This window comes from Hylobates moloch, unplaced genomic scaffold (assembly GCF_009828535.3).
Source record: "Hylobates moloch isolate HMO894 unplaced genomic scaffold, HMol_V3 SCAFFOLD_15, whole genome shotgun sequence".
In the NCBI taxonomy this organism is placed as follows: Eukaryota; Metazoa; Chordata; class Mammalia; order Primates; family Hylobatidae; genus Hylobates; species Hylobates moloch.
Window position 1 is genome coordinate 58,171,362 of NW_026652290.1, and position 12,818 is coordinate 58,184,179.

Here is a 12,818-nt window from a genome sequence, read left to right on the forward strand (position 1 = left end):
AATTTTGTGGACTGAGTTGTATGTTAAATGTAATAAAAAACACAGATGCATCATGCAAAGTTCTGCTATAGAATCTTCAAGTCTCATGGTGCAAATACTTTCTTTATTTTTAATTAAAAATAAAATGCCCTGTAATTTCTCTCAGTTTAATTTCTATAAAGATAACTTTTAAATAATAAATTTCTAAATAAAATTTTTCTCTGAAGTTATTTAAAAGTGTATTCTCTGGAGCAACATTTTGTTGACATATACAAAACCTTTTTATATCATTACGTTTCAAAACTTTAGTGAGTTATCTTAAGTTTTGAGGTACTTCTCTGCTTCACAGATACAATGCTGGCTGGTAGCTATTTTAAAGAACATCATACAGGTACACTTCAAACCACAGCAGCCTTAGTGAATTGTTTAGCATTTGAAGGCTTGATCTTTTGTGCCGTCTACTGGACAATAGAAAAACTGCAGCCTTGAGGACAAACTTTAATCTGGTGTTTTATGGGGGTGGGAGGTGGTGGTTGGGGGTATGATTTGGTGCTGGTAACTAACAAGAGAAAACCACAGTACCCAACTTAGACTCATAGGACAGGTCTTGGGGTCTAACCATGTTTTTCAAATCCAAAGATAGGATATGGTATCAATCATAGGTGTATAGCTCAAACACTTGATTCAGGCACAAGGCTAAAACCTACATTGAATACAGCTGTGCATGTGTGTGTACCCATATGCCCAAACTTGGGAAGACATCTTGGGAAAAGAAAGGAAGATAGGACAGATTCAACAACTCTGAAAACAAAAACAAAAACAAAAAACAGTAGTGGTTGCTTGACACTGAGGGTGAATTTCCTTGACACTCAAGTTAAATCTATCTACTGCCTCGATAATCTAGCATGTACAAATCAGTTCTTGGAATTTGGAAAGTGACATTGTTTGGCAATCAAGAAAAAAACCCTTTAGGAGAGGGGAAAGGACGCTGGTAATTATAAAAATTTTAGTGCAGTTCCCTTTTGGCAATTTGGGATGAAAATGTGAAACTTCAGTGTTTTCACTTGGAGAGCACAAGTGGTAGAAAGTGTGGGGGAAATTCACAGTCAGACACCTTCATATAGCAAAGACCACTTGATGTTCTCTTAAACATTAAAAAACATTGTGCACATTTTGGTTGTGATTTAAAAAAGAAAACATTGATAGATCTCTAGCATTGTGGAAGCTTTGTAAAAAAAAAAAAAAAAAAAAAAAAAAAAAAAAAAAAAGCATGAAGCTAACTTTGACCTCTGTTTGACAGGACAGTTTCTGAAGTAATCACTATTACCATAGAGAAGTGATTTTGTGATTTAAGAAACAAATAAGCCCAATGCCCCCCAAATATATATCTGTATATATATCTATGTGTGTGTAGACACACACACACACACACATACACACACACACACACACACGGAGAAGGCAAGCTGATTTTGGTCCAAGAGACATAGACTTTGGTGCAAGCACTTTTAAAATTGTTCATGTGCTTTTCTGTAGTTAAAACTCCTTATCACATTTTAATAAAACCTGCCAGCACTTGACTAGGTATTAGGGTGTCTTTTAATAAAAACCTAATAGTGAAAAGGAGACAGCTTTAGGACATTTTATTGTGCATAAATATATTTCAATGATCTACTTCAATATACGTTTCGATGTGGCACTATGTCAGAATGACTTTAAAATATTGGATTAAATATAGATACATCAAGAGCACCTGAACTGACATTGGCTACTTAAAGCAGCGAGATTGCTTGCACTGCTATATTAGAGCTTCAGTTGTTCTATATAAATGGAGGTGTTGGTGGTGGGTGTCTTTTAAACTTTAGTATAAACAACTGAACTGTGAAAGGTTATTATTTTATGAGATGCTGTTTGGAGTCATTTTTTGAGATGCAACCAAAAAGAAAAAAAAATCCTTCTAACAATAGCTTGAAAATGTAGAAAATTCTTCCAGGAACTAATCACAAGTGCATACACGTTTGATATATTCTAAACTAATAGTTGAAGTACTGAGTGCTGGAAGAGGTCTGGCGAACGTGCTCTAGTCACTGATAGCAAACATTTACCTTTGAAGCAACAGGATGAGTCACACTGGCCATGCTTAGCATCCATGTTCGACTGGATAAAGGGGCATATTTTGTGAAAACCTTCAGGCAAAAATCTTACTGGTTATTCAAAAATAAATATTTTAACATTTCATTGAGCTATCTAATGAATAAGGAAAACATCGAAGGCTTCCTGCGGCGCAGAAAGAATTCTAGTAGCGTCAAAAACATAAAGGAGCAAAGAACAAGAGGAAGCTGAAGGACGCCTGCTGAGTAGTTACTCACTTGTGAATATCTGAAAACGTGCTTTTCTGTGCCCTTATTTAAAAATGAAAAACAAATATCTTTCTTTGTCTTTTTTTAAAAATTAACTTCAGAATATGGCTATGCTAGCTATACATCATTTTTTTTTTCCCCAGGCGATTTCTGCGAGAAAGGGCCAATTTGAAAACTGGTAACTAGTGGGAGAAATAACTTGTAAGCCACGAACACATCGTTTCGCAACCGAGCCCATAGCCCCGCGAGGCGCCCCTTCTTCCCAGCTCTCGGAGGATAACTTCATTGACTGGCAGGTCGGTGGCCACTTCTGGGAGGGCCACTGTTTACCGAATGAGAACCTCTCATCGCACAGTCCTTACAGCAGGGCTGCCTTGTCGCCCGTGCGCGTCCGGGTGCCGGGTCCCGGCGGTGTTCTGCAGCGCGATCCGGTCCCCGTGCCCTGAGCCACCCAGAGCCCTGGGCCTGCCTACACCCTGGGGCGCGCTGACTCCCTGGGTTGGGTGGGGGTCCCGGCAGGATGCACTTCCAGCTGCGGGGTCCGCGGAGTTTGCTCGCACCTGGTTTGGCGCAGGGACGTAGGTTTGGGGGACTGTGTCCCCTGGGAAGAGAAAAAGGTGAAAAGGTCCCCTCTCCCACCAGTGTGCTCCATCCCCGCCAGTTTTGACTGCGATCGTATTTTTCTGTTTGGGGGTCGCCTCAGCCTGTGCCGGAGGGAGTTGGTCAGGCTTGGGCAGCGGTGCGTGGCAGCCCGGGAGCCGGAGCAGGAGCGCGAGGACCCGCGGACTGGGGCGCAGCGACGATGGCGCACCCGCTTCTGTCTTCTGCTGCTTTGGGGCTGAGCATCCGAAGGCGCCTTTCTCCCCAGCTGGACTCGGGGACGCCGGATCACCCCGCCACCTGCCTCTTGGCCTAATTCTGGAAGCTTCTCGCCTCCGTTTCTGGGCGGCTCTTCCTCAGGGGCAGCAATGAGCCCCGAGGTGCGCTCATCTTTTCGGAGATCAAGTGTGCTCTGCGAGTCCCTTTAGGACTTGGAGGGGGGAGGGGTTGGGGACCCCGGCCCCAGAGTGCCTCCTGAGGCACGGCGGCCCACTCGGAGGGGTCGCAACAAGCGCGCGTTTGTGGCCGAGGTTGTGATTTCAGGTGCGCTAATGGGATTAGAGGTCCTGGGAGAAACGTGAGGGGGTTGGTGCGCTTCCTTCTCCCGGCTTCCAGCTGCCGCCGGGTGGAAGTGGGGACACAGGAGGGCCGCACTACGGGCGCCCAGCGCGGGCGCTCACACCTCTTGAGGAGGCGTGGAACCCAGCGCCCCAGGGTGGGGGTAGGGGGCGGGGGATATAGGTAGTGAGGGGTGAGGCTGGGAGAGGAGGGGGAGAGGTAGGAAAGGAGTCAGCCGGGGACACTACTGAGAGAGGGAGTAAGAGAGTGCGCTGCAGAACGGGGGACAGAGCCGCAGAACCGACCGAGAGCTAGAATTGGATTGCATCCTGTCCCAGCACCAGGACACAGATAAACAGCCTCCCTGCGCTGGTACTCGTCAGAGAAGGGGAAACCCGCGTTCCCGCGCTGCTGCTTTCTGCTTCGGAGAGCCTTATCTAGACTTTTGCATAATTGCGTGTTGGCTTTCCTAAATAATTCGGAAAAGCGATTTCTGCTTTCACTTGTTCACATAGGCAAACAATCCCTGTGGGGAAAATGTGTGTGTGTGTGTGTGTGTGTGTGTGTGCGCGTGTGTGCTCGCGCGCGCGCGCGCGCGTTCCGGTGACAATTGAGGTCAGAGGCAAACACATCCTCTTTCAAAATGTCCCTTAGGTGATCCCAGAAATGACTGTCCTGCTCTAGGCAGTGGGAGTCACCATCCACTGGGTAGGGGGCTGTGATTACTCTGCCTAGGGACCACTTTTCACAGCTCCTTCCCCACCGTAGATAAGGGTGTTAAATCAAGGCATTTAGTTCTACTTTTCCATTGCACAAATAAGCAAGCTGAGACCCAGATAGGTTAAGTGAAGTATCCAATCTCTTCTCTCCCTTTCTTTTCTGTATGCCTCAAGATGGTTTTATACACACGCACACACACACACACACACATACATATACACACATACACACACCTTGAACTAGGAAAAAAATCACAACTACGGAAGAAACCTTTTTTACTCTTCTTATTTCCTAAGACCAAAAGTCAGAGCTTGTCTTCTGTCAGAAGCAGATGGTGTGTAATGGCGGTGTGTGAGTGTGCAAGTGTGGGGGGCTGGGCGTTGGCTCCATCCTTCCTCCTTCTCTACTCCAACCCTGACTCCATCACCGAGCCCCTTTAGGGAAGCACAAGGCAAGACGCTGTACCTCTATGCAGAAGGCCCCTACAGGCAGAGACCTTGAAGAAATGAAACAGCAGGGAGAAACTGTATTTGGTGGTGAAAATGCTGGAATCTTCTAGGCCTTGCTCATCTCCAACCAGCTACTTCTCCAAAATAAAGCAAAACAAAACAAAACAAGGCAAACAACAACCACCTCAGGCCTTTTGCATCAACTTCCTGTGACTAAGTGACCCTAAGCAGAGAACTGGCTCAGGTCACTTAGGACAGGGGTAGGACATTGAAGGCCTTATTTACTCCAGGATTAAAAACAACATCCCCTCTAACCCTGTCTCTCTTGGGCAGCCTGTCTTTTAAGGATGTGAAAAGCAGCTTCTTGGAGTCTAAACAGACACAATACCCCACTGGGATGTTTAGGTATCAGGTTCACAAAAACAGCATTTTACTCCTGCTTCCCCGAACCCCATTGCAACCCAGGCTACCATACTCTTTGCAAGAATATCCGGTATCTTTTCCAGGCAAAAGGAATTGAGTTGGCACTTCCTGAAATATTTTTATTTTTAGCTTCAAATAATTTTGCTCCTAAAACAAATTAGTTACTTATCCTCTTCTCACCATGCCCTAATTATTTTTAGCTTTATTCTAATTTTTTTGTCACCTTGAATTTTGTCTTGATTTGAGAGTTTGGTACAGAATACTTGCTTGCAGGCTGGTAATCTGCAGTTTATTTTGTTTTTAAAAAACTCTGTGAAGTTTACTGTTGTTTTAAAACTCATGGAATATTAACAAAAAATAACCTAATAATACCCTTTGAGGCTTAAACTTTGGTTATAGTCTATGTCCTAGCCTAGCTTTTATGATAAGCCTGTTGCATTTTAAAGGTGCTTATTGATTCACATCTCTTTCAGTAAAAAATCATTTGAGGAACCCAGATTTTTGAAAGCTATTTAATTTGCATGTATTTAGTCATTACAGGCTAAAACTGAAGAATGAGTTTGGAAACTGGTTCTATTAGAAAACGCTATTTGCACATCCAAATGTTCCCAGTCAAGATTTCCCAATAGTGGCAGTGAGGAAGAGAGGCAGAGAGAATTAGGATACTTGGGTTCAAATTTTAGCTTAGTCACTGATGGGCTGATTGAATGAGAAGAACTTAATCACCTGCAAAATGAATTGCTTACACTATTTTGATCTCTAAATACACTTTTGATTCTGATATTTAATGATTTTGTATTACAAAATTGGGCAGAAAATGCATACCTTCGTAATAAGCAAAAAATTTTGCTGTTAACACATCATACTTATTTTAGAGTAAATTTGAAGGAGGTTGATGTTTTGGAATTTGGTTGGCGAGTTATCCAAAAGCAATGTTTCCCTGACTCAACTGCAACCAATTACACACAGTATCCAGTAGGAAAAGGATTAAGTTGTCCAGACAAAATATAATGGTAACAAAAAATAATCTTGTGCTTTTGACATCTTTCTGTTTACTTGTTTTTGTCCTGTTCTAATGCCCCCTGAATTACTATTTTTTTAAAAATAGTCTCATCTAAAATAAAACACAGTAATGTGTTTTCAAATGAAACATTATATTGTAGTTACGATTTCTTTTGTATAGTTTCCTAATGCAGACTACAATAAATACACTAAAATATTTCAAATGGTTTGTTTGTATCTATGCTCTTAAGTCATCTTTATCCCACTTTGGGAAGCATATGCTGTGTTCTGAACAGTTTTAACTTTATACATCAGCATGACTAAGTCCTTTCAACAAATATCATGCAAAGACCACGGACAGCAGAACTATTCAGGGTAGTAAGAAATGAATATTAATGAATAGGAAACAATGAACACTAATTTTAGGAAGAAATTAGTTTTACAATTCAGCATTGTCATTTAAAGTGGAATTGTGTCTCGTAAAACTTCTGTAACTGCCATACTTGTTGCTATCAGTAAACTCTATGAAGTCTCTATTTTACACGACAGCATTTTGAAATGTAATAGCTACAGTTTTAGATACTTCTAAGGCCTGAATTTATTATAACAGGCAATTTTTGAAAAATATACCAGATTCAATTAAAAATGGCAATAATTTCTCATAAAAACTTTCAAAACACTGAAATCTGTGTTTTACATTCCAGGGAATAAAAACATAAAAACTTCTACTTTAGACTTAAAAAAAAATTCATTCACTCTCAACTGCCCGCTTCTTTGAGATCCTCCCAACAGGGAAATTGTCAGAAGAATTCCTTAATATCTTCAGGCACTGTAAACTCCACATATTGATCTTTAAGTCTGAAAATGACAACTTAGATTTTCGTTGAAAGATATACCTGAAAGAACTAAAGTAAACAGAGAGATGTCAAAAGCACAGGATTTTTTTTTTTTTGGTACCATTAAGTTTTGTCTGGATATTTGTTGGTGTTTTAAAAGTTAAAACACTTAGTCCCTTCCCCACTGGCCAGACAACTTTTGGAGGCCCTTTCCCTACTGCCTAAGCATGATAAGGCATTGCTTAGCATGACCAGGATGCTTGAGAACTTGAAATTCGCAAAGTTGAAAATAGATAGTTATGGGTCTTTTAATAACTGTCACTTTATCCTGATTCTCGGTCAATATCCAGGCACAATGCAGAGTGTGGATGAACTTCAAATGCTCTGGAAGCTACTGCTTTGAAGGTCAAACTCAGTCATATTTAAATTTTCAGCAATATCACACTACTGGCAATTGTTGGCTCAATGAGACCAACAGCTCTCCTGACCTGACAAGAACCAAATGCCCATAGCTGCTTTCCTGACTTACGATTCTGTTATCTGGTAGCTACCTTTTTTCTCCTTGAGTATTTAACGCTCTTGAATTTTGCACTTTTGCATTTCTTTGACGGTTGGCTAGCACCATTTTAAAATTCTAGCCTAATTTAGACCAAAAAGTACTACATATTTTTGGATATTCTTAACCCGTTAGGTGCTTACGGCTTATTTGTTCAGGAGTTCAACCAATAAGCCTTCCTCAGTGTTTTTAGCTTTTTACTCCAGGAAGGAATTAGTTTGAATTGCTCCAAAATTGTCTTCTTTTTATTTTCTCTTTCCTTTCCTATGAGTCTGTAATTTAGTTCTGCTGACACAGTTGATTAACCCCATACTGGGGAGTTGATTAAAAACACTTTCTAAAAATGTATATTCCTATTGCTGGTATTAGTCACCATCTTTTTTTGGCCTATCACTTTTTAAATTTCGGTTTGTTTATCAAAATCTTTCCACTCCAATAATTCTAAATGGGCACACTTTAAAAGCTACATACCTAGTTCTTTTTAATATAGGCTATTCTTATGGCACTCTCTCTAATGTACCTACTATATTAGAATCATTCCAGGGAGCAGCAGGTGGTCTTAAAGACATCTATAGAGCCATATATGAGCCAGGAGCTGATGTGAACAATAATCACAAATCTATGAGCCAAGTTTGTTCTTCTCTTTGTGCTTAGGGGACCATTCAGTTGTGCGACAGATCCCCTCTTGAAGAACACTTCCTCAAAAAACATCTTAACCATTGTCATAGGCTGAAGGAAGCTGCTCAGGGTCGTTACGTACTTTGTACACTCCAGTTAACCTGGACACCAAAGCCATTCCCACCATCCTCCTTCTGTCTTCTTGGAAACTTTCAAGAAGACGTGAGCTTCAAACACTGTTTCAGAGTTTACATGCCTCTTTCATTGTCACTGACATTTTTTGGATCGTGATTAAAAAGGCCAGTCTGTTGCAAATTTCATAAATCAGTCTTTTCTCTCTGTTCTGCTGTCAGGTTGCCCTTCTCACTAATGTCACCATATGTCACTGCTGCCCCAGCCAATCTCAATTTGACTGGAAGGGTTTGACTAACTTTTGGGTCCTGTTGCCTATAATTGGTAACTTTGCCAACTTTTTGGTTTTCCACTGTTTCACTCAGAATATTATTATTCAGGCAAAGTTAATTTTCTGTTCTAAACAAGTCTTTGATACTCAGGGATATGATTGATAATTCAATTTTTGTCTTTAACAAAACATCACAGTTTGCAAAACATTCCCCTTCCCCTCTTCAGGTCTACTATCTTAGTTTACTCCTCCAAACCCTGTAAGAATATATAATCAGCCCTATTTCACAGATGAGGGCCACACAATTGTTTAGAATCAAAGATTGTGTACTGGAACTCAGCCTCCTGAGTCCTGTTTTCAATTTGGAAAAAATCCCTCTGTAACTGTATCATTGTACTATGTAAACATTTGGAGGGTTATGAGAAAAAAAAGAGAAAATACTTATTTTTGCTTAATTTTTTAGTTCTTTTTCTTTCCTTATCATCTACTATAAGATTAAAAATATTTAAACTTCTCCAGAAACTTCCACTTATATCTCGAGAAAGTTTCACTGTTGTCATTGTCCAGGTACTTTGAACTGATTATCCATATTCAGTGTGAAATGTTTGCTTCTCTGTATTTCAAAGGCATTTTTGTGGTGCAAATAATGTTCATTTTTGAAAGAGCACACTCAAAATTATATATATGACACAAAGCCATTGTATAGATTGATTATAGTTCTTTTATTCTACAACATGTTTGTTTTGTCCTTATAGTTGATATGTCTTTTTGCATTTTAAAAACTATAATATAGACACAAATCAATTTATGACATTTTACAACATGGTTTTCAAGAAGGCAGTGATTCAAACTTTGTATTTAAAGAGAGAGAAGAAAACTGCTTTCAGGAAATATTAGTTAACCAGCAGGAGTCCTTTTCAGAGTGCAGTTACCATGGGATTGAGAACTATTTGCTAATTATAACAGTGCACTAATTATGTGCTTTTATATCTCATCTTTCTGTCTTTCTGTCTAAATTCACTTCTAATTATATGGTACTCTTTTTGCATGTGACATATCTAAAAGTATTGCTTTTATCAGATATGAATTATTTTCCTGGGAAATATTAAAGACATAGTTTTACTTCCAAAATATTTTCTCCTGCAATATAGTGAAATCATTTGATTGTGGGTTGAATAACCTGTCATGTGGCGGGCGGGGGCGGGGGAGGAGGGAAGGTGAAAGGATCAAGATTTAAATATTAGATATTTTGTGTCTTCTAAAAGAGAATAGCAAAACTGATTAGCCTTGTCATAGTTTCTATTTTTAAAAGGCAGTTAAGCAGATATAGCCACATTGCCCATTCTTCATCATTATCATCATTGTCATCATATTTTTATTACTTTAAAGAATAAAATAATTTCAGGAAATTATAATTGATGAAAAGGTATTTTAAACACAGTGGAATAAAGGAAAGGTCACTGGGTCATCAGAACCCATCTTTGTGTGGCTAATTTGTCAACTGAATTTTGTAGAAGGAAGCTTAACAACAACAACAACAAATGTTCAATCTCTATGTTTTGATTTCCTCTGGGCTTGTTGAGCAAAGAGAAATTGGAACTCACTTTCTGTGTAAAGATAGCGAGTCTTGCTCACCTTCCCAAAGCAGGAGGTTTGGCCAGGAGGAGCACTTATAGAATTGAGGGTCTACAACTTCTTTGAGAGGTTTTGAGGCTTTTGTCCCTAACACAGACCCACGTGACAGCTACTAGTCTGACTAATTCGTAGATATACAACTTTCTCTAACTCCACTCCTGATCATACTTTATTGATTATGAACTTTAATGCAAGCACATTCATTTTAATGTTTATTTGTTTTTAAAGAAAGCTTAGAGAATAATTTATAAGCTTTTAAAGAAACATCTGATAGAGTAGTTGAAGCTTCTGCAAATACAAACAAAATCTGCTCTGCAGTATTTAAGGCACATATAGATATGTGGATCAAGCAATTTTAGATCTCAGGCTCTGGGAAGGCTAGAGGAGGTGGGGAGGGCTAGATGAAGCAAAAGAGGAGATGTTGATTGAAAGCTTCTTCTATGCCAGGCACTGGAATAGAAGTTTTTATACACATTATTTCATTTTGGTAGCATCCAAGTCTGTTGAGGTTGTTATAACAATGAAATTAGAACTTTAGAATTTGATATCTTTTTCTATGTTGGATTGCGCTGAGCTGAAAACGTGCCCTCCTGCCATTAGTTTCACTTTTATGCTAGGCCACAGAATTATTTACACCTATTCAGCTCAAGAATTATTTACACCTATTGAATTGCCCAGCAAACTAAGTAGTCAGGGCCTTAAAAGCCATGTGGGGGCATTCTTTGTAACCAGAGGCATTTCAACAATGGCATTTCAGCCTCTTTATTATTTAGACTGAGACCACTTTTTATTCTTCACTCCCACTTGTGCACTAGATTCCTCATCTGGAAATCAAAAAGACTTGACCGTATTTTTTTTTTTTTTTTTTTCTCCGAGACGGAGTTTCGCCCTTGTTGCCCAGGCTGTAGTGCAATGGAGCGATCTCGACTTACTGCGGCCTCCGCCCACACACCCCGCTCCGGTTCATGCGATTCTCTTGCCTCAGCCTCCTCTGTAGCTGGGATTGCAGGAACCCTCAAACCACGCCCGAGTAATTTTTTGTGTATTTTTAGTAGAGACGAGGTTTCACCATGTTGGCCAGGCTGACTCGAATTCCTGGCCTCAGGTGATCCGCCCGTCTCGGCCTCCCAAAGTGCTGGGGATTACAGGCATGAGCCACTGCGCCAGGCCGACCCTATTTTTGATATTCCTCCTAGTTCCAGTGATTTGTGAATTTCATATTTGATTCTGATACCAAATGTTACAGCTGAACGTGGGAAAACTAATTATAAAAAGAACTTTTCCAACTAAAATCTTAGGAGATCAAGAAAAATGATTCACGTATTTTCCAACTCTGACGACCAGAAATGCATTTATTTGTGGCTATTATAAGATACACTGGGAAACATGAAACTTTTTGGGGTTTTTTTGCCTCTTTAGTTATAATATGTTATGGAAGTGAGATGCTCCCAAAGCTCCATAATCTTACTTAACAATAGTCCTAACATCAAGTCAGTGCAGATTGGGCTATTTCTTCACTGTTAGCTGGGTGCTTTGGAATAGGAAACCATCCTTCTCTGGGCTCAGTAAAATACTATTACTATTGCCTCCCTCAAAATGGTGTGCTGATGTTTCATCAATGTTCATAAATCTCTTCAAGATCCTCCAGTAATAATTATGACATAAAGTATAAAGTATTATTCTTGGAAAGGGGTAATTTTATCCAATTAAATCCCCTCTGAGCTATCACCTGGGTAGGAAACATTGTTATTACTTTGCAAATTACTTTGTACTTAGCTTTCCTTATGTTTCCTAAGGATGAGCTGAAGTCCCATCACAAGGAATAAATATTTGCAACACTGACTTTGATGGGAGATTACAATGAGGAAGCATGTGCTCTTGGTAAGGGAAGGACAGAAGGACCTAAATCTCTCTGAGGATGCATCTTTATGCAATGCCATTAGCCATTCTAGTAGCAGCTGTGTAATTAATAACTGGACACAGCATGCCATTACTTTGAATGAGATCATAGGAAACTTTGAGTTTGAAGGTATGGATCAAGTCGGTCTATGAGATTTGTCCCAGTTTCTAGAGACTGGAGTCTCATAGTCCATCAGTGGTGTTTGCTGTTTTAAATGTAGCCGATCCTTCAAAACAAATATCAAAACATGAAATTGACATTCAGTGTATACTAGCAAGCACTAGAAATTGCCAGTCATGTTTTAAATGAACCAGTCCCGACATTGTTTTTAATTAATTAATGCATGTATACATTTATTAATTACCTATGTACAGAGATCTGATGACTTAGGGAATACCTAGAAAGACATGGGAGGATGGTGATCCTGTGGAAGTGTGTGATCAAAGGTGATTGTCTTCATAGCCAGTTCATGTGCATGAAATACCATTTTATGTTCATAAAATATTATTTTAGCTATTGATTCTTTTTGTGAGACAAGATCTCACTCTGTTGCCCAGACTGGGCTTGATGCAGTGTATAGTGGCTTGATCATAGCTCACTGCAGCCTTGAACTCCTGGACTCAAGTGATCATCCTGTCTCAGCCTCTCAAGTAGCTGGGACTATAGGTGTAAGCCACCACGCCGGGCTAATTTTTTGTTTGTTTGTTTCAGTAGAGATGGGAATCTCTCCATGCTGCCCAGGCTGGTGTTGAACCCCTGACCTCAAGCAACCGTCTTAC